The 18,966-nt window shown below is 45.4% G+C and overlaps 18 non-coding genes across 18 annotated transcripts; all 18 read left to right on the top strand.

The window, feature by feature from the left end:
* The first annotated feature begins 1,029 nt into the window (after window positions 1-1,029).
* Window positions 1,030-1,103, top strand: Trnan-guu (transfer RNA asparagine (anticodon GUU)). Its single transcript has one exon. It is a non-coding gene; the product is annotated as a tRNA-Asn (tRNA).
* A 689-nt stretch (window positions 1,104-1,792) lies between these two features.
* Window positions 1,793-1,864, top strand: Trnat-cgu (transfer RNA threonine (anticodon CGU)). Its single transcript has one exon. It is a non-coding gene; the product is annotated as a tRNA-Thr (tRNA).
* Window positions 1,865-2,167: 303 nt separating this feature from the next.
* Window positions 2,168-2,241, top strand: Trnan-guu (transfer RNA asparagine (anticodon GUU)). Its single transcript has one exon. It is a non-coding gene; the product is annotated as a tRNA-Asn (tRNA).
* A 689-nt stretch (window positions 2,242-2,930) lies between these two features.
* Window positions 2,931-3,002, top strand: Trnat-cgu (transfer RNA threonine (anticodon CGU)). Its single transcript has one exon. It is a non-coding gene; the product is annotated as a tRNA-Thr (tRNA).
* Window positions 3,003-3,305: 303 nt separating this feature from the next.
* On the top strand, window positions 3,306-3,379 carry Trnan-guu (transfer RNA asparagine (anticodon GUU)). The gene has a single exon. It is a non-coding gene; the product is annotated as a tRNA-Asn (tRNA).
* A 689-nt stretch (window positions 3,380-4,068) lies between these two features.
* Trnat-cgu (transfer RNA threonine (anticodon CGU)) lies at window positions 4,069-4,140 on the top strand. Its single transcript has one exon. It is a non-coding gene; the product is annotated as a tRNA-Thr (tRNA).
* Window positions 4,141-4,443: 303 nt separating this feature from the next.
* Trnan-guu (transfer RNA asparagine (anticodon GUU)) lies at window positions 4,444-4,517 on the top strand. The gene has a single exon. It is a non-coding gene; the product is annotated as a tRNA-Asn (tRNA).
* Window positions 4,518-5,206: 689 nt separating this feature from the next.
* On the top strand, window positions 5,207-5,278 carry Trnat-cgu (transfer RNA threonine (anticodon CGU)). Its single transcript has one exon. It is a non-coding gene; the product is annotated as a tRNA-Thr (tRNA).
* A 304-nt stretch (window positions 5,279-5,582) lies between these two features.
* Trnan-guu (transfer RNA asparagine (anticodon GUU)) lies at window positions 5,583-5,656 on the top strand. Its single transcript has one exon. It is a non-coding gene; the product is annotated as a tRNA-Asn (tRNA).
* Window positions 5,657-6,345: 689 nt separating this feature from the next.
* Trnat-cgu (transfer RNA threonine (anticodon CGU)) lies at window positions 6,346-6,417 on the top strand. Its single transcript has one exon. It is a non-coding gene; the product is annotated as a tRNA-Thr (tRNA).
* Window positions 6,418-6,720: 303 nt separating this feature from the next.
* Trnan-guu (transfer RNA asparagine (anticodon GUU)) lies at window positions 6,721-6,794 on the top strand. The gene has a single exon. It is a non-coding gene; the product is annotated as a tRNA-Asn (tRNA).
* A 689-nt stretch (window positions 6,795-7,483) lies between these two features.
* On the top strand, window positions 7,484-7,555 carry Trnat-cgu (transfer RNA threonine (anticodon CGU)). Its single transcript has one exon. It is a non-coding gene; the product is annotated as a tRNA-Thr (tRNA).
* Window positions 7,556-7,858: 303 nt separating this feature from the next.
* Trnan-guu (transfer RNA asparagine (anticodon GUU)) lies at window positions 7,859-7,932 on the top strand. The gene has a single exon. It is a non-coding gene; the product is annotated as a tRNA-Asn (tRNA).
* A 689-nt stretch (window positions 7,933-8,621) lies between these two features.
* Trnat-cgu (transfer RNA threonine (anticodon CGU)) lies at window positions 8,622-8,693 on the top strand. The gene has a single exon. It is a non-coding gene; the product is annotated as a tRNA-Thr (tRNA).
* A 304-nt stretch (window positions 8,694-8,997) lies between these two features.
* Trnan-guu (transfer RNA asparagine (anticodon GUU)) lies at window positions 8,998-9,070 on the top strand. The gene has a single exon. It is a non-coding gene; the product is annotated as a tRNA-Asn (tRNA).
* A 689-nt stretch (window positions 9,071-9,759) lies between these two features.
* Window positions 9,760-9,831, top strand: Trnat-cgu (transfer RNA threonine (anticodon CGU)). The gene has a single exon. It is a non-coding gene; the product is annotated as a tRNA-Thr (tRNA).
* Window positions 9,832-15,944: 6,113 nt separating this feature from the next.
* Trnan-guu (transfer RNA asparagine (anticodon GUU)) lies at window positions 15,945-16,018 on the top strand. Its single transcript has one exon. It is a non-coding gene; the product is annotated as a tRNA-Asn (tRNA).
* Window positions 16,019-16,707: 689 nt separating this feature from the next.
* Trnat-cgu (transfer RNA threonine (anticodon CGU)) lies at window positions 16,708-16,779 on the top strand. The gene has a single exon. It is a non-coding gene; the product is annotated as a tRNA-Thr (tRNA).
* The last annotated feature ends 2,187 nt before the right edge of the window (window positions 16,780-18,966 follow it).

Here is an 18,966-nt window from a genome sequence, read left to right on the forward strand (position 1 = left end):
AGGTTTAAGTGTCACTCCGCTTTGTCAAACGGGTGGTTGTGTTGATACACTCCCACACCGATTTACCTGCGCTGACCGTCTTCGCATGTGGTACTGGCTGCGCCGACAATTGGCGTTACTCACCAGAAGCTCGGAATCAGCATTTACAACTGATATTCTCTGCTGGCCGGACACGGTTTTTTATCCCCGGACAAAGAACAACACCATTATGTGGCTTCTTGGTCGTTACATTTTTGCAGTAGTTGATGGTGATGGTATTTCCGATTTTATTTCGTTTACTGGTTACATGCTTCATGAGTACTGGACGCAAAAATCTTTCCCACATCTTAAGAGGGACTTTGCGAATATGCTCAGTATTGTTTTCGAAAAGCAGGGGATTGGTTAAGTTTCCACTTCTATTGCTCGCTCCTGCGCCAGTTGCATTAATGGCACCGGTATAGGGGGATACTGATCTCACTTCATGATAGAGAAGACATTCTTAGTTATTTTGCCTTCCTGCCAAACTTTTACCTGTTTGGATAGACAACGCATAATAAGCCCCGTGTCCACATATCAGTATCATAAGACTCCGAACCAAGGACTATTACTACGTACTGGTGCCACTGTGCTTCAGTGCAGGGAGGAGGATCACCATAGAAAAAAAAAAAAAAAAAAAAAAAAAAAAAAAAGTGGTAGAGCACTGGTCTCGTAAACCAGGGGTCGTGAGTTCGAACCTCACAGAAGGCATTCATTTTTTAAACCTTCCTGCAAGGAGCGGAGCTATCTCGAGCAACATCTAACACATGGCAGTACACTGAATGAAAGGGATGTTCTACAACCTATGACAAGTATTCTACTGGCCTCAGAGGTTTTCTGAATTCATAGGCAGAACATTGGTTTGTATGCATTTTGTAGTATAATGTCATGCTTGGCGATGTCATTCGTTTACGAGCCTCGCTACAGTGTGCATGCACGTTATCCATGTGAAGAGGCGTAAGCAAATGCTACCACTCGCGTTGATATACAGAGCACAAGGGAGCCAAAGCCAAGGCCTCCGTGGCGCAATCGGCTAGCGCGTTCGGCTGTTAACCGAAAGGTTGGTGTTTCGAGCCCACCCGGGGGCGAAATCGTTTTAACCGGCACCGAGGTGAGGACATACGTCAACTTTGTTAGAGATGCACAGCTAGTGTGACAATTTGGCTGTGTTTGAGTGATGCCACAGAGCCTTATACACATTCAGCCAAGTGACACTGTAGGTAAAAACATGGCCCTACACAGACGTTCTGCTGTTTTCCTTTTTATTCGTCATCTGTGACACTGCAGTAGAGTGACGCCCACCACAAAAGACGTATTCTTTACATTCAATTTCAGCGTATACGTCGCGAGTGCCATATGACAGGGCCTGTCTCTCGATGTCGATTTGTATTTGGTGTCTCTTAAGTGTCGGTCTGCAGTAGGCCGCTGTTGGCCGAGCGACGTGCAGTCGCCTTATATGAAGCCCCATGGGCAACGCCAGCGCCACTGTGGACAACAGCATACTGTAGCCAGAGAGAGGAGCCGAAAGGCGCATTTCGCAGTCGAGCCACGCTATCCCACAAGCTGTGCACTAGGTCAGGATTGCGCAGACCGCAAACGTTTGCTGGCCCGACGCCCATCGTCGATCGTAAGGGCGAAACATTCAAGAGATTTGGAAAACGGCAATTTGGACAACCCCAGCAGCAGCTGTGTGCCAAATCCGATATCTGGTCGAGGGCTGCAAGATTCAGTATGATGAAGTAACAATTTGGGGATAGCTCACAAACGCTAAGCTGCCGCCTTCTTAGCTCAGTGGTAGAGCACTGATCTCGTAAACCAGGGGTCGTGAGTTCGAACCTCACAGAAGGCATTCATTTTTTAAACCTTCCTGCAAGGAGCGGAGCTATCTCGAGCAACATCTAACACATGGCAGTACGCTGAATGAAAGAAATGTTCTACAACCTATGACAAGTATTCTACTGGCCTCAGAGGTTTTCTGAATTCATAGGCAGAACATTGGTTTGTATGCATTTTGTAGTATAATGTCATGCTTGGCGATGTCATTCGTTTACGAGCCTCGCTACAGTGTGCATGCACGTTATCCATGTGAAGAGGCGTAAGCAAATGCTACCACTCGCGTTGATATACAGAGCACAAGGGAGCCAAAGTCAAGGCCTCCGTGGCGCAATCGGCTAGCGCGTTCGGCTGTTAACCGAAAGGTTGGTGGTTCGAGCCCACCCGGGGGCGAAATCGTTTTAACCGGCACCGAGGTGAGGACATACGTCAACTTTGTTAGAGATGCACAGCTAGTGTGACAATTTGGCTGTGTTTGAGTGATGCCACAGAGCCTTATACACATTCAGCCAAGTGACACTGTAGGTAAAAACATGGCCCTACACAGACGTTCTGCTGTTTTCCTTTTTATTCGTCATCTGTGACACTGCAGTAGAGTGACGCCCACCACAAAAGACGTATTCTTTACATTCAATTTCAGCGTATACGTCGCGAGTGCCATATGACAGGGCCTGTCTCTCGATGTCGATTTGTATTTGGTGTCTCTTACGTGTCGGTCTGCAGTAGGCCGCTGATGGCCGAGCGACGTGCAGTCGCCTTATATGAAGCCCCATGGGCAACGCCAGCGCCACTGTGGACAACAGCATACTGTAGCCAGAGAGAGGAGCCGAAAGGCGCATTTCGCAGTCGAGCCACGCTATCCCACAAGCTGTGCACTAGGTCAGGATTGCGCAGACCGCAAACTTTTGCTGGCCCGACGCCCGTCGTCGATCGTAAGGGCGAAACATTCAAGAGATTTGGAAAACGGCAATTTGGACAACCCCAGCAGCAGCTGTGTGCCAAATCCGATATCTGGTCGAGGGCTGCAAGATTCAGTATGATGAAGTAACAATTTGTGGATAGCTCACAAACGCTAAGCTGCCGCCTTCTTAGCTCAGTGGTAGAGCACTGATCTCGTAAACCAGGGGTCGTGAGTTCGAACCTCACAGAAGGCATTCATTTTTTAAACCTTCCTGCAAGGAGCGGAGCTATCTCGAGCAACATCTAACACATGGCAGTACACTGAATGAAAGAAATGTTCTACAACCTATGACAAGTATTCTACTGGCCTCAGAGGTTTTCTGAATTCATAGGCAGAACATTGGTTTGTATGCATTTTGTAGTATAATGTCATGCTTGGCGATGTCATTCGTTTACGAGCCTCGCTACAGTGTGCATGCACGTTATCCATGTGAAGAGGCGTAAGCAAATGCTACCACTCGCGTTGATATACAGAGCACAAGGGAGCCAAAGTCAAGGCCTCCGTGGCGCAATCGGCTAGCGCGTTCGGCTGTTAACCGAAAGGTTGGTGGTTCGAGCCCACCCGGGGGCGAAATCGTTTTAACCGGCACCGAGGTGAGGACATACGTCAACTTTGTTAGAGATGCACAGCTAGTGTGACAATTTGGCTGTGTTTGAGTGATGCCACAGAGCCTTATACACATTCAGCCAAGTGACACTGTAGGTAAAAACATGGCCCTACACAGACGTTCTGCTGTTTTCCTTTTTATTCGTCATCTGTGACACTGCAGTAGAGTGACGCCCACCACAAAAGACGTATTCTTTACATTCAATTTCGGCGTATACGTCGCGAGTGCCATATGACAGGGCCTGTCTCTCGATGTCGATTTGTATTTGGTGTCTCTTAAGTGTCGGTCTGCAGTAGGCCGCTGTTGGCCGAGCGACGTGCAGTCGCCTTACATGAAGCCCCATGGGCAACGCCAGCGCCACTGTGGACAACAGCATACTGTAGCCAGAGAGAGGAGCCGAAAGGCGCATTTCGCAGTCGAGCCACGCTATCCCACAAGCTGTGCACTAGGTCAGGATTGCGCAGACCGCAAACTTTTGCTGGCCCGACGCCCGTCGTCGATCGTAAGGGCGAAACATTCAAGAGATTTGGAAAACGGCAATTTGGACAACCCCAGCAGCAGCTGTGTGCCAAATCCGATATCTGGTCGAGGGCTGCAAGATTCAGTATGATGAAGTAACAATTTGGGGATAGCTCACAAACGCTAAGCTGCCGCCTTCTTAGCTCAGTGGTAGAGCACTGATCTCGTAAACCAGGGGTCGTGAGTTCGAACCTCACAGAAGGCATTCATTTTTTAAACCTTCCTGCAAGGAGCGGAGCTATCTCGAGCAACATCTAACACATGGCAGTACACTGAATGAAAGAAATGTTCTACAACCTATGACAAGTATTCTACTGGCCTCAGAGGTTTTCTGAATTCATAGGCAGAACATTGGTTTGTATGCATTTTGTAGTATAATGTCATGCTTGGCGATGTCATTCGTTTACGAGCCTCGCTACAGTGTGCATGCACGTTATCCATGTGAAGAGGCGTAAGCAAATGCTACCACTCGCGTTGATATACAGAGCACAAGGGAGCCAAAGTCAAGGCCTCCGTGGCGCAATCGGCTAGCGCGTTCGGCTGTTAACCGAAAGGTTGGTGGTTCGAGCCCACCCGGGGGCGAAATCGTTTTAACCGGCACCGAGGTGAGGACATACGTCAACTTTGTTAGAGATGCACAGCTAGTGTGACAATTTGGCTGTGTTTGAGTGATGCCACAGAGCCTTATACACATTCAGCCAAGTGACACTGTAGGTAAAAACATGGCCCTACACAGACGTTCTGCTGTTTTCCTTTTTATTCGTCATCTGTGACACTGCAGTAGAGTGACGCCCACCACAAAAGACGTATTCTTTACATTCAATTTCAGCGTATACGTCGCGAGTGCCATATGACAGGGCCTGTCTCTCGATGTCGATTTGTATTTGGTGTCTCTTAAGTGTCGGTCTGCAGTAGGCCGCTGTTGTACGAGTGACGTGCAGTCGCCTTATATGAAGCCCCATGGGCAACGCCAGCGCCACTGTGGACAACAGCATACTGTAGCCAGAGAGAGGAGCCGAAAGGCGCATTTCGCAGTCGAGCCACGCTATCCCACAAGCTGTGCACTAGGTCAGGATTGCGCAGACCGCAAACTTTTGCTGGCCCGACGCCCATCGTCGATCGTAAGGGCGAAACATTCAAGAGATTTGGAAAACGGCAATTTGGACAACCCCAGCAGCAGCTGTGTGCCAAATCCGATATCTGGTCGAGGGCTGCAAGATTCAGTATGATGAAGTAACAATTTGGGGATAGCTCACAAACGCTAAGCTGCCGCCTTCTTAGCTCAGTGGTAGAGCACTGATCTCGTAAACCAGGGGTCGTGAGTTCGAACCTCACAGAAGGCATTCATTTTTTTAAACCTTCCTGTAAGGAGCGGAGCTATATCGAGCAACATCTAACACATGGCAGTACACGGAATGAAAGGGATGTTCTACAACCTATGACAAGTATTCTACTGGCCTCAGAGGTTTTCAGAATTCATAGGCAGAACATTGGTTTGTATGCATTTTGTAGTATAATGTCATGCTTGGCGATGTCATTCGTTTACGAGCCTCGCTACAGTGTGCATGCACGTTATCCATGTGAAGAGGCGTAAGCAAATGCTACCACTCGCGTTGATATACAAAGCACAAGGAATCCAAAGTCAAGGCCTCCGTGGCGCAATCGGCTAGCGCGTTCGGCTGTTAACCGAAAGGTTGGTGGTTCGAGCCCACCCGGGGGCGAAATCGTTTTAACCGGCACCGAGGTGAGTACATACGTCAACTTTGTTAGAGATGCACAGCTAGTGTGACAATTTGGCTGTGTTTGAGTGATGCCACAGAGCCTTATACACATTCAGCCAAGTGACACTGTAGGTAAAAACATGGCCCTACACAGACGTTCTGCTGTTTTCCTTTTTATTCGTCATCTGTGACACTGCAGTAGAGTGACGCCCACCACAAAAGACGTATTCTTTACATTCAATTTCGGCGTATACGTCGCGAGTGCCATATGACAGGGCCTGTCTCTCGATGTCGATTTGTATTTGGTGTCTCTTAAGTGTCGGTCTGCAGTAGGCCGCTGTTGGCCGAGCGACGTGCAGTCGCCTTACATGAAGCCCCATGGGCAACGCCAGCGCCACTGTGGACAACAGCATACTGTAGCCAGAGAGAGGAGCCGAAAGGCGCATTTCGCAGTCGAGCCACGCTATCCCACAAGCTGTGCACTAGGTCAGGATTGCGCAGACCGCAAACTTTTGCTGGCCCGACGCCCGTCGTCGATCGTAAGGGCGAAACATTCAAGAGATTTGGAAAACGGCAATTTGGACAACCCCAGCAGCAGCTGTGTGCCAAATCCGATATCTGGTCGAGGGCTGCAAGATTCAGTATGATGAAGTAACAATTTGGGGATAGCTCACAAACGCTAAGCTGCCGCCTTCTTAGCTCAGTGGTAGAGCACTGATCTCGTAAACCAGGGGTCGTGAGTTCGAACCTCACAGAAGGCATTCATTTTTTAAACCTTCCTGCAAGGAGCGGAGCTATCTCGAGCAACATCTAACACATGGCAGTACACTGAATGAAAGAAATGTTCTACAACCTATGACAAGTATTCTACTGGCCTCAGAGGTTTTCTGAATTCATAGGCAGAACATTGGTTTGTATGCATTTTGTAGTATAATGTCATGCTTGGCGATGTCATTCGTTTACGAGCCTCGCTACAGTGTGCATGCACGTTATCCATGTGAAGAGGCGTAAGCAAATGCTACCACTCGCGTTGATATACAGAGCACAAGGGAGCCAAAGTCAAGGCCTCCGTGGCGCAATCGGCTAGCGCGTTCGGCTGTTAACCGAAAGGTTGGTGGTTCGAGCCCACCCGGGGGCGAAATCGTTTTAACCGGCACCGAGGTGAGGACATACGTCAACTTTGTTAGAGATGCACAGCTAGTGTGACAATTTGGCTGTGTTTGAGTGATGCCACAGAGCCTTATACACATTCAGCCAAGTGACACTGTAGGTAAAAACATGGCCCTACACAGACGTTCTGCTGTTTTCCTTTTTATTCGTCATCTGTGACACTGCAGTAGAGTGACGCCCACCACAAAAGACGTATTCTTTACATTCAATTTCAGCGTATACGTCGCGAGTGCCATATGACAGGGCCTGTCTCTCGATGTCGATTTGTATTTGGTGTCTCTTAAGTGTCGGTCTGCAGTAGGCCGCTGTTGTACGAGTGACGTGCAGTCGCCTTATATGAAGCCCCATGGGCAACGCCAGCGCCACTGTGGACAACAGCATACTGTAGCCAGAGAGAGGAGCCGAAAGGCGCATTTCGCAGTCGAGCCACGCTATCCCACAAGCTGTGCACTAGGTCAGGATTGCGCAGACCGCAAACTTTTGCTGGCCCGACGCCCATCGTCGATCGTAAGGGCGAAACATTCAAGAGATTTGGAAAACGGCAATTTGGACAACCCCAGCAGCAGCTGTGTGCCAAATCCGATATCTGGTCGAGGGCTGCAAGATTCAGTATGATGAAGTAACAATTTGGGGATAGCTCACAAACGCTAAGCTGCCGCCTTCTTAGCTCAGTGGTAGAGCACTGATCTCGTAAACCAGGGGTCGTGAGTTCGAACCTCACAGAAGGCATTCATTTTTTAAACCTTCCTGCAAGGAGCGGAGCTATCTCGAGCAACATCTAACACATGGCAGTACACTGAATGAAAGAAATGTTCTACAACCTATGACAAGTATTCTACTGGCCTCAGAGGTTTTCTGAATTCATAGGCAGAACATTGGTTTGTATGCATTTTGTAGTATAATGTCATGCTTGGCGATGTCATTCGTTTACGAGCCTCGCTACAGTGTGCATGCACGTTATCCATGTGAAGAGGCGTAAGCAAATGCTACCACTCGCGTTGATATACAGAGCACAAGGGAGCCAAAGTCAAGGCCTCCGTGGCGCAATCGGCTAGCGCGTTCGGCTGTTAACCGAAAGGTTGGTGGTTCGAGCCCACCCGGGGGCGAAATCGTTTTAACCGGCACCGAGGTGAGGACATACGTCAACTTTGTTAGAGATGCACAGCTAGTGTGACAATTTGGCTGTGTTTGAGTGATGCCACAGAGCCTTATACACATTCAGCCAAGTGACACTGTAGGTAAAAACATGGCCCTACACAGACGTTCTGCTGTTTTCCTTTTTATTCGTCATCTGTGACACTGCAGTAGAGTGACGCCCACCACAAAAGACGTATTCTTTACATTCAATTTCAGCGTATACGTCGCGAGTGCCATATGACAGGGCCTGTCTCTCGATGTCGATTTGTATTTGGTGTCTCTTAAGTGTCGGTCTGCAGTAGGCCGCTGTTGTACGAGTGACGTGCAGTCGCCTTATATGAAGCCCCATGGGCAACGCCAGCGCCACTGTGGACAACAGCATACTGTAGCCAGAGAGGGGAGCCGAAAGGCGCATTTCGCAGTCGAGCCACGCTATCCCACAAGCTGTGCACTAGGTCAGGATTGCGCAGACCGCAAACTTTTGCTGGCCCGACGCCCATCGTCGATCGTAAGGGCGAAACATTCAAGAGATTTGGAAAACGGCAATTTGGACAACCCCAGCAGCAGCTGTGTGCCAAATCCGATATCTGGTCGAGGGCTGCAAGATTCAGTATGATGAAGTAACAATTTGGGGATAGCTCACAAACGCTAAGCTGCCGCCTTCTTACCTCAGTGGTAGAGCACTGGTCTCGTAAACCAGGGGTCGTGAGTTCGAACCTCACAGAAGGCATTCATTTTTTTAAACCTTCCTGCAAGGAGCGGAGCTATATCGAGCAACATCTAACACATGGCAGTACACGGAATGAAAGGGATGTTCTACAACCTACGACAAGTATTCTACTGGCCTCAGAGGTTTTCAGAATTCATAGGCAGAACATTGGTTTGTATGCATTTTGTAGTATAATGTCATGCTTGGCGATGTCATTCGTTTACGAGCCTCGCTACAGTGTGCATGCACGTTATCCATGTGAAGAGGCGTAAGCAAATGCTACCACTCGCGTTGATATACAAAGCACAAGGGATCCAAAGTCAAGGCCTCCGTGGCGCAATCGGCTAGCGCGTTCGGCTGTTAACCGAAAGGTTGGTGGTTCGAGCCCACCGGGGGCGAAATCGTTTTAACCGGCACCGAGGTGAGGACATACGTCAACTTTGTTAGAGATGCACAGCTAGTGTGACAATTTGGCTGTGTTTGAGTGATGCCACAGAGCCTTATACACATTCAGCCAAGTGACACTGTAGGTAAAAACATGGCCCTACACAGACGTTCTACTGTTTTCCTTTTTATTCGTCATGTGTGACACTGCAGTAGAGTGACGCCCACCACAAAAGACGTATTCTTTACATTCAATTTCAGCGTATACGTCGCGAGTGCCATATGACAGGGCCTGTCTCTCGATGTCGATTTGTATTTGGTGTCTCTTAAGTGTCGGTCTGCAGTAGGCCGCTGTTGGCCGAGCGACGTGCAGTCGCCTTATATGAAGCCCCATGGGCAACGCCAGCGCCACTGTGGACAATAGCATACTGTAGCCAGAGAGAGGAGCCGAAAGGCGCATTTCGCAGTCGAGCCACGCCATCCCACAAGCTGTGGACTAGGTCAGGATTGCGCAGACCGCAAACTTTTGCTGGCCCGTCGCCCATCGTCGATCGTAAGGGCGAAACATTCAAGAGATTTGGAAAACAGCAATTTGGACAACCCCAGCAGCAGCTGTGTGCCAAATCCGATATCTGGTCGAGGGCTGCAAGATTCAGTATGATGAAGTAACAATTTGGGGATAGCTCACAAACGCTAAGCTGCCGCCTTCTTAGCTCAGTGGTAGAGCACTGGTCTCGTAAACCAGGGGTCGTGAGTTCGAACCTCACAGAAGGCATTCATTTCTTTTGCAGTTCCGTTTCTGCCGCGCTCGCGAGTGGCCGCTGTTAACTGTTGCGCTGCACTTCAGTGTTTACATCTCTGTACTTGTGCTTCGCCGAGTGCCGTCCGTCCGTTAATCTCCGTGTTCGTTCCTGTTCCTTGTGATCTGATCGCTCTTTCTGGTCTTGCTGCTGCTACTTGGAATTTCGGTTGTTTAACCGAAATTGCTTCGCTGGATTAACCATGGCTACAAACCTCAGGAAGAATACTCTGGTATTTGCTTTTGACAAAGAATCCCGTCCTGTTCAGCCGACATCCCTGGAAATAGATGACTGGATTACACAGGTAATTGGTCTAAATTCTGAAACCGTTCATACCTGGCAACTGGATCAGGAAAAATACTGTGTTTTTGTCAAGTTAATCAGTGCTTCGACTGTTGATAAAGTGTTACGAAAGTGGGGCTACGAAGTAGATTTTGTGCATAGAAATGGTTATAAAAGTAAGGTTTCCATCTATAGAGCGGACATTCATTACAAAACCGTTCGTGTCTTGAATCTCCCCATTGAAATTGAAAATGATAAGATTAAGGAAGCTCTTTTAAACTACGGAGACGTTAAATCAATTGCAAATGAAAGATGGTCGCCTCGCTTTAAACTGCAGTGTTTTAACGGGGTCCGCTGTGTAGAGATGGACGTTAAGACGAATATTCCGTCTCACATAACTGTTTGTGGGTATAAGGCACAAATTGTTTATACAGGTCAGGAAGCTACATGTCATATATGTAACGAAACCGGCCACTTCAGACAGGAATGTCCGCGGCGAACTGTTGTGCTCAAAAGTAATTTGATACAGCGTCAGAAGCTTACCTTAAATGATCTGTTACCAAAGAATAGCCCGGAACAACTGGTTGAGGATGTTAACGCAGCGGGACAAGCTGATGTCTCCCTTCACGATAACAGTCAATTTCCCCCGTTAACAACAAAAGGAAACCCCGTTGCCACTGTTCGTGAAACTGAAATGCAACCGAAAAAACGACCTCTGGAGATAACTGATAGTTGTTCAGAGGACGAGCTGTCTTGTCCCACTCCCTCACTTCGCAAGCAAAAACAGTGCGATGAGAAGGCAGAGGAACCTGAAGGCAAAATGCGAATGGAAACTAATGAACAGAAAGATAATACACATACGATACCAGAAAATGAAAGGGGTGTAAGCAGCATTAATTTGCAAGAAACAACAGGTGCAGTAACCGATTGCAATGATCAGAATCTATCTGTTAATAACCAAATTCAGGGAGAGGATGCAAAACTGCAGTCTCCATTTGTTTCCCTCGATCAGAAAGTGAGTGAAATTAATAAAGAACGAGGAAGTGGTGGCCAAACTGAAATCACGGTCAACACCTCAGGGCAGGCGCCGGCAACCGAAATTGCTAAAGCGTCTGCTGCTGCTCCAGATAAGCCGCGAAGTAAAATACCGACGCAACCAAATGAGAATGTAGCTCGTAACCAAGGGAAAGGAAAATCCAGTAGGGACGACCCAAGCCCAAAGAATGTTCAGTCCGAAACGGTCGTACACGAATCACTGGAGGAAAAATCAGAAAGTTTACCAGGACATCAGTCTGCTTGCGGTACAAGAGAAAACATCAGAAGTAGAAAAAAACGGGACAGTAACTAATAAACTGATTGAAGTGTTATTCCATGCGCAGCCTTCCGAGAAAACTGTTACAGCTTAACTGAACCCTGAACCACAGTAAACTAAATTAGTTCAACAAAACAACTACATAGTGACAGCACAATGACGCAATCTTATTCTGTCACCACTATAAACATAAATAAAATCACGACCTGTTTGAAATTATCGGCCCTTAAGGAATTTTTGTACGAATCCGCGACTGATATTGCCCTGTTACAAGAAGTTCTAATTTCGGATTTGGTAATTCCCGGTTTTGTCAGTTACATAAATGTGTCTCCCGAAACAAGTGTTGGAACAGCTATTTTGGTAAGGGAAGGGATTACAGTAAGCGAGGTGGAACGACTGGAATCCGGAAGGGGAATAGGACTAAATATCTATGATGTGACTATCATCAACTTGTACGCCCCTTCAGGAAGTTCTCATCGAGCTGACAGGGCACGTTTCTTCAAAGATGACTTGATATACTTGTTAAGGAAATCACCAAGACAGTTATTACTTGGAGGTGATTTTAATTGTGTTTTAAATCGAAAAGATCAGTTACCTAATTTTAATTTCTCAAGTGAACTAAAACAATTAGTTACTGGTTTAGAATTAAAGGATATGTGGGAAATCAAATACCCCTCCATTGTTGAGTTCACTTATGTCACGGCAACATCACGTAGCAGGATTGATAGACTATATGTTTCTAAAAATCTTGTAACTTCCGTGACAAAAGTAGAAACCATTCCTACGTACTTTTCAGACCATTCAAGTGTCTTAGCTTGCATAAATCTAACAAGACAGCCGGTTCGCCGGTTCAAGAATCAGTGGAATTTGAACACTTCCTTGTTAGTTAATCGTGATTTAGAAGATCTGATTAAAGAAACATGGGCAATATGCCTGCGAGCCCGTAGTAGATATGCCACTGCTATTGACTGGTGGGTTAAAATGGCAAAGCCAAAGTTGAGGAAAGTTCTTATTCAATACAGTGCCCAGAGCGCAAGGGAAATGAAATGCACTATAGAGTATTACTATTCCGTTTTGAGAGATCTATATGATCAAGTCTCAGCAGGTTCCTCACTTCGGATAGCAGACATAAAAAAAGTCAAAGCCAAGTTACTTAATATCAAGAGAAGTCAAATGGAAGGGTTGAAAATAAAATCGAAGGCAAAGTCGGTGTCAGCAGATGAAACTACTTCCCTATATCATTTAGTGAAGCATACGAAAAACGGGAGAAGGACTTTTATTGAAGAAATTCGAACAAAACACGGCACGATTCTCAGAACCCAGCAGGATATCATGAACGAGATTTATCGCTATTATTGCGAGCTATATTCTGTACATCAAAGTAGTGATGCTTCCTTGGAAGAATTCCTTGACATCCTAGCCCCACAGCTGACAGAAGATGACAACGAAAATTTTCTCGAGGTTGTCAGTGAAGAAGACGTGTATGAGACTCTGTGCGCCTCGCCACCAAAAAAATCCCCAGGACCGGATGGTCTGCCAGCAGAATTTTACGTCCGTTACTGGCCAATAGTAGGTGCGAAAATCACGGACATTGTAAATGAGGTTATTCAGGGTAAAATGATTCCGGCTGAGTTTAAGGAGAGTAAAATTGTTCTGGTGCCAAAAAATAATGGAAACAAAGATTTAAATAACTTTCGTCCAATTTCATTGCTGAATTCTGATTATAAATTAATAGCTAGAATAATAAACAAGAGAATTTCATGCCTTACAGATAAAATTATTAGTCAACATCAGAACTGTGCGCAAGGCAGAACCATTTTTCAAAATCTAGCGGAATTCAGGGATATCATTGCAATAACTTCTGTAACAAACATAAAGTGTGCTTTATTGTTTTTAGATTTTTATAAGGCGTTCGATGTAGTAAACCATGAATATCTTCTACAGACATTGAAGAAAATAGGTTTCAACGATAGGGTTATACAGTTGATTAAGAACATAGCAACTGGAATAAATGCTAAAATAGCGGTGAATTGTCAACAATCCAGGCCGATGCAAATACAACGAGGTGTTCCTCAAGGAAGTCCTCTGTCCATGTCGCTCTTCGCAATTTCGCTGGAACCTTTCCTCCGACATGTCCATGCTACATTAAAAGGCTTAACATTATCAGGAAACAAAACAGTTATAAGAGCCTATGCTGACGATATAGGGGTAATTATAAGGAATAATGACGAGGTAACCACGCTAGCAACAGTGATTGATTCGTACTGTAGAGCATCTGGAGCCAATGCAAACGGAAAAAAAAGTAAGATGTTAAATCTCAGAGGTTTTGATAATATCAACGTCGAGTGGGCAAAGTTAGTCCGACAACATAAAACACTTGGGATCACCCTGACAGCATGCCCTATGAAAATGACGGCTTTAAATTGGAAAGTTGCAGCAGATAAAGTGCAAGGAGCCATTGTAGAGAACTTAACTCGATATATGAACCAAGTTCAAAGAACACAGTATATCAACTCATGCATCCTTGCTAAGGCTTATTATACTGCCCAGCTGTTTCCAATACCGAGAATGATAGCGAGGAGAATAATGTCCAAAATCACAAAATTTTTGTGGAGAGGTGAAGTGTTCAGAGTACCTGCTAAAGTAGCCACTTTAGATCCTAAAAATGGTGGACTAGGATTAACTGATATAATGGATAAAGCCTCTGCTCTTTTTATCAAAAGGCAATTTAATTTAATAAGAGACTCGCGAGAAAGCATAACCAGCCAACTTTTCGAGATCATTAAACCTCCAAGCCTGCTTCCCCCGATTGACGTGCAGAATATCAACAGTCGCTTACAGCACGTGAGGATTTTCTATGTTGAGTTTAGTTATGTCAGTGTCGAACTCAGGCAGTCCCGACACTTAACATCGAGAGCCATAATGCGGGAACGAAAGAAAAGCGAAGGAAGAAACAAAATAGAACGACAGTTTCCAAACATTGAGTGGACTGAGATTTGGAACAACATTAGTTCTAATGTGCTCACGTCTAATATAAAAACGTCATGGTACAAGACAGTTAACAACATAGTTAGCACCAATGAAAGACTGCACGCAATCGGACTCTGTGAAACAAATTTATGTCAACAATGCCATCTAGTTGACACAGTAGTTCATCGATATACTTGCAGTGGTCACATGAATAGTTGGAAGTGGATCCGGGAGCAAATAGCTCTGATTACAAGAACATCCCCTGAGTATATATCGCTGTCATTGATAAACAGGCCTGAAGCACGCTATTTCCCAGAAGCAAAAAATAACGCTGTGTACTGGTTGCTGGGAAATTTTGTTAACTACGTCCTTAACAAATTAGGATCCGATAGCATCATAGAGTTCAAGGTACACATGCTGTGTGAGTTCCACAAAATTAGAAGCTATTCGAATCACAAGAAAAAGTTCGGTAATATGCTAAAAATTGTATTTGAAAGAATGGGCATTGGTTAATATAAAAAAGAAGACTGTGTTGACAGTGATGTATTGTAGTTACCTTAAGGATACTATTTAAGATTTTACAGTATATTTATGATGTGTGCTTTCTGTACTTCAGAGAGTAGTTTTTTGAAATTTATAAGCTAATGTACAGAACTTATGTGACATTGAGATTGTGTGTCTGATAGTGCCAAACACAAATCATGAAAGGTGCATTATTGGATTATACTAGAAATTTGGAAATAGACAGTTTTTATAGAAATCTCCTTATCGATTGGTTAAAACCATAAGATTCTATCCGATAAATGTAATATTCAGTGGCTGGCACATTGCCCTGTTCATTTTTGCAGTGAAAGACTGATTATATAAATCTGATCACTTCAAATACTTAGATTCAATTAATGTCCAGTAAGTGTAGTTGGAAGGCTAGTCAACTTTATTATATATCTCCTTTCCGCCATTCTCAAGTATTTATGCTTAATTTAATTCTTTCTGGTGATTTAGTCAGTAACACAATATTCTGTTGTCTTTCCTTAATGTCAGCGCAATTGAAATGATCAAACCGCTTTGTTCAAATAACTTCATGTATGTATAACTTAGTATGTATTTGCAATGTGTAACATTGTTTTTTTTTAATAAAGGTTTTATATATATATAAAAAAAAAGTGGTAGAGCACTGGTCTCGTAAACCAGGGGTCGTGAGTTCGAACCTCACAGAAGGCATTCATTTTTTAAACCTTCCTGCAAGGAGCGGAGCTATCTCGAGCAACATCTAACACATGGCAGTACACTGAATGAAAGAAATGTTCTACAACCTATGACAAGTATTCTACTGGCCTCAGAGGTTTTCAGAATTCATAGGCAGAACATTGGTTTGTATGCATTTTGTAGTATAATGTCATGCTTGGCGATGTCATTCGTTTACGAGCCTCGCTACAGTGTGCATGCACGTTATCCATGTGAAGAGGCGTAAGCAAATGCTACCACTCGCGTTGATATACAGAGCGCAAGGGAGCCAAAGTCAAGGCCTCCGTGGCGCAATCGGCTAGCGCGTTCGGCTGTTAACCGAAAGGTTGGTGGTTCGAGCCCACCCGGGGGCGAAATCGTTTTAACCGGCACCGAGGTGAGGACATACGTCGACTTTGTTAGAGATGCACAGCTAGTGTGACAATTTGGCTGTGTTTGATTGATGCCACAGAGCCTTATACACATTCAGCCAAGTGACACTGTAGGTAAAAACATGGCCCTACACAGACGTTCTGCTGTTTTCCTTTTTATTCGTCATGTGTGACACTGCAGTAGAGTGACGCCCACCACAAAAGACGTATTCTTTACATTCAATTTCAGCGTATACGTCGCGAGTGCCACATGACAGGGCCTGTCTCTCGATGTCGATTTGTATTTGGTGTGTCTTAAGTGTCGGTCTGCAGTAGGCCGCTGTTGGCCGAGCGACGTGCAGTCGCCTTACATGAAGCCCCATGGGCAACGCCAGTGCCACTGTGGACAACAGCGCACTGTAGCCAGAGAGAGGAGCCGAAAGGCGCATTTCGCAGTCGAGCCACGCTATCCCACAAGCTGTGCACTAGGTCAGGATTGAGCAGACCGCAAACTTTTGGTGGGCCGACGCTCGTCGTCGATCGTAAGGGCGAAACATTCAAGAGATTTGGAAAACGGCAATTTGGACAACCCCAGCAGCAGCTGTGTGCCAAATCCGATATCTGGTCGAGGGCTGCAAGATTCAGTATGATGAAGTAACAATTTGGGGATAGCTCACAAACGCTAAGCTGCCGCCTTCTTAGCTCAGTGGTAGAGCACTGGTCTCGTAAACCAGGGGTCGTGAGTTCGAACCTCACAGAAGGCATTCATTTCTTTTGCAGTTCCGTTTCAGCCGCGCTCGCGAGTGGCCGCTGTTAACTGTTGCGCTGCACTTCAGTGTTTACATCTCTGTACTTGTGCTTCGCCGAGTGCCGTCCGTCCGTTAATCTCCGTGTTCGTTCCTGTTCCTTGTGATCTGATCGCTCTTTCTGGTCTTGCTGCTGCTACTTGGAATTTCGGTTGTTTAACCGAAATTGCTTCGCTGGATTAACCATGGCTACAAACCTCAGGAAGAATACTCTGGTATTTGCTTTTGACAAAGAATCCCGTCCTGTTCAGCCGACATCCCTGGAAATAGATGACTGGATTACACAGGTAATTGGTCTAAATTCTGAAACCGTTCATACCTGGCAACTGGATCAGGAAAAATACTGTGTTTTTGTCAAGTTAATCAGTGCTTCGACTGTTGATAAAGTGTTACGAAAGTGGGGCTACGAAGTAGATTTTGTGCATAGAAATGGTTATAAAAGTAAGGTTTCCATCTATAGAGCGGACATTCATTACAAAACCGTTCGTGTCTTGAATCTCCCCATTGAAATTGAAAATGATAAGATTAAGGAAGCTCTTTTAAACTACGGAGACGTTAAATCAATTGCAAATGAAAGATGGTCGCCTCGCTTTAAACTGCAGTGTTTTAACGGGGTCCGCTGTGTAGAGATGGACGTTAAGACGAATATTCCGTCTCACATAACTGTTTGTGGGTATAAGGCACAAATTGTTTATACAGGTCAGGAAGCTACATGTCATATATGTAACGAAACCGGCCACTTCAGACAGGAATGTCCGCGGCGAACTGTTGTGCTCAAAAGTAATTTGATACAGCGTCAGAAGCTTACCTTAAATGATCTGTTACCAAAGAATAGCCCGGAACAACTGGTTGAGGATGTTAACGCAGCGGGACAAGCTGATGTCTCCCTTCACGATAACAGTCAATTTCCCCCGTTAACAACAAAAGGAAACCCCGTTGCCACTGTTCGTGAAACTGAAATGCAACCGAAAAAACGACCTCTGGAGATAACTGATAGTTGTTCAGAGGACGAGCTGTCTTGTCCCACTCCCTCACTTCGCAAGCAAAAACAGTGCGATGAGAAGGCAGAGGAACCTGAAGGCAAAATGCGAATGGAAACTAATGAACAGAAAGATAATACACATACGGTACCAGAAAATGAAAGGGGTGTAAGCAGCATTAATTTGCAAGAAACAACAGGTGCAGTAACCGATTGCAATGATCAGAATCTATCTGTTAATAACCAAATTCAGGGAGAGGATGCAAAACTGCAGTCTCCATTTGTTTCCCTCGATCAGAAAGTGAGTGAAATTAATAAAGAACGAGGAAGTGGTGGCCAAACTGAAATCACGGTCAACACCTCAGGGCAGGCGCCGGCAACCGAAATTGCTAAAGCGTCTGCTGCTGCTCCAGATAAGCCGCGAAGTAAAATACCGACGCAACCAAATGAGAATGTAGCTCGTAACCAAGGGAAAGGAAAATCCAGTAGGGACGACCCAAGCCCAAAGAATGTTCAGTCCGAAACGGTCGTACACGAATCACTGGAGGAAAAATCAGAAAGTTTACCAGGACATCAGTCTGCTTGCGGTACAAGAGAAAACATCAGAAGTAGAAAAAAACGGGACAGTAACTAATAAACTGATTGAAGTGTTATTCCATGCGCAGCCTTCCGAGAAAACTGTTACAGCTTAACTGAACCCTGAACCACAGTAAACTAAATTAGTTCAACAAAACAACTACATAGTGACAGCACAATGACGCAATCTTATTCTGTCACCACTATAAACATAAATAAAATCACGACCTGTTTGAAATTATCGGCCCTTAAGGAATTTTTGTACGAATCCGCGACTGATATTGCCCTGTTACAAGAAGTTCTAATTTCGGATTTGGTAATTCCCGGTTTTGTCAGTTACATAAATGTGTCTCCCGAAACAAGTGTTGGAACAGCTATTTTGGTAAGGGAAGGGATTACAGTAAGCGAGGTGGAACGACTGGAATCCGGAAGGGGAATAGGACTAAATATCTATGATGTGACTATCATCAACTTGTACGCCCCTTCAGGAAGTTCTCATCGAGCTGACAGGGCACGTTTCTTCAAAGATGACTTGATATACTTGTTAAGGAAATCACCAAGACAGTTATTACTTGGAGGTGATTTTAATT

This window comes from Schistocerca serialis, chromosome 6 (assembly GCF_023864345.2).
Source record: "Schistocerca serialis cubense isolate TAMUIC-IGC-003099 chromosome 6, iqSchSeri2.2, whole genome shotgun sequence".
Classification (NCBI taxonomy): Eukaryota; Metazoa; Arthropoda; class Insecta; order Orthoptera; family Acrididae; genus Schistocerca; species Schistocerca serialis.